Here is a 1,784-nt window from a genome sequence, read left to right on the forward strand (position 1 = left end):
ACTCAATAAGAGGAGAATTTAGAGCGGTCCCCGAGCTGGGCTCCCAGAAACAGCCTTACACGTTTATTTTCCTTAGCTGAACAGGAAAGGCGAGAATTATATGTGGATTTATAGGACAGGCGCGGCTCAACCCAAATGCTCCCGCTCCGGGGGGCCGGGGGGGCGAGGAAGGGACCGGGAGGAAAGGAGGTGGCGGGCCCCGCGCGGGCCGCTGGGACCCCTGCTCGCGCGGGCTTGCTAGGACGCACTCCCCTCGCAGGTCGCTTTAATTACATTTGTTCCTGTCCTTCGTGAGGCACAGCCCGCTGAGGGCTGGGGGGTGGGGGGTGGGAGGTGTGTGTGTGTGTGTGGGGGGGTGATCGCAGGCCAGGACAGCCTGGAGATGGAAGGGAGGGGAGGGAGGGGGCCGCGGGGAATGGGGACGGGGAGATTGGGAAGGGGGGCACTGTCAGCTTCGGCTCAGAAGCGGATCAATAGTACGAGATCTAATGGGCTAACTGCCAAGCTGGCGCACCGAGGCGCTGCCCGGCGGGGGCGGGAGGGGTGCGCGAAGGACGGCGGGGAGGGAGGGGCGGAGGAAGGCAGGAAGAGTGGAGATGGAGAGGAAAGGAAGGGGAGAGGAAAAGGGGGGCAGAGGGAGAATCAAAGAGAAGGACGGTACAGGCGGCCCTCTCGGGGGCATCGCTTCGACATCCTTCGACCCCAGGATGCAAGGAAGAGGGAGCCTATCCCCGTGCTGCGCGACACCATAGCCGCTGGCTTCCCTGACCTCAACTGTGCTGTGGAACCACCAGGGGGCGGCGCGACCCTGTCGGTCGCCAAGGGAATCTCCGCGATTCCTAGCCGAGGCTGTGACCTGTCTCCTCCAACGCCTGCTCCCCGCCCTCTGCCCTCTCCCGGAGGCCCTAGGGTGCGGCCGGCCGGGGTGGGAATAGGATGGCGCCTCTGCCCAGGAACAGAAGGAACCTTTGTCTTTCGCTACTATTGAACTGGTTTCCCTAGGTTTCTGGAGCAGTTTAGTGCCCAGAGACTGTGTCACAGAGCCTAGGGCTTGCCAATGGTTACTGTCATCTCGGCCTGGGTATGGCATTTGGGCCTTTACATCCGGAGAGTGGTGTATGGAATCTTGGAAATGTCCCGACGTGAGGGGTCCTTCACCCTGATGTGTAAGGCGCTAACTAGCCCAGCCAAGGATGCTAAAAGGATCAATGGTGTGAAGTCCAGTTTTAGCTCCTTCAGTTCCTGGAAATTATCTGACCACATAATCTCCTAGTCACTAATATATCTATCACCTTCCTCCTTTTTCCCAGCTTGGAGCCTGTCCCTTCCTGGACTGAGAAAAAAAAACAGCCCAACATCCCTGCCAACGAACTGTACCATTCAGAAGAGGAGAGCCTAATGGTCGCAGCACTTCAGTGTCCTATCAGAATTGCTTGATGAAGTTTCCTTTATCACAAATAAATTTATATACCTTCATATACCTTCACTGTCAGGGCTATGTATGTGGCAGCAGGGGTTTCTGGAAACATGTACTTTATTAGAGCTCCCCACTTTAATTCTGATACATTCCCAAGTGGGTAGTACCATTACTGATGTGTTGGGTTTTTTGCTTTTTGTTTGTTTGTTTGTTTCACGATGGATGTGGTAGCTCAGCTCTAGGTATTTGCCCTTGTGAATATGCCCATATGTCACAATGTGTAAATGTGGGGTGTCTGTCATTGGATAAGCATTGCTTATGCATTTCTTTGTGTATCCTCTGTGTCTGATATCACTGGGTACCCATT

At 55.3% G+C, this 1,784-nt stretch overlaps 1 long non-coding RNA gene across 1 annotated transcript; it reads left to right on the forward strand.

The window, feature by feature from the left end:
- The first annotated feature begins 894 nt into the window (after positions 1 to 894).
- Positions 895 to 1,476, forward strand: LOC118238479. The gene is made up of 2 exons (XR_004768914.1): positions 895 to 1,211; positions 1,311 to 1,476. It is a non-coding gene; the product is annotated as an uncharacterized LOC118238479 (long non-coding RNA).
- The last annotated feature ends 308 nt before the right edge of the window (positions 1,477 to 1,784 follow it).

Source organism: Cricetulus griseus, chromosome 3, assembly GCF_003668045.3.
Source record: "Cricetulus griseus strain 17A/GY chromosome 3, alternate assembly CriGri-PICRH-1.0, whole genome shotgun sequence".
NCBI classification, from domain to species: Eukaryota; Metazoa; Chordata; class Mammalia; order Rodentia; family Cricetidae; genus Cricetulus; species Cricetulus griseus.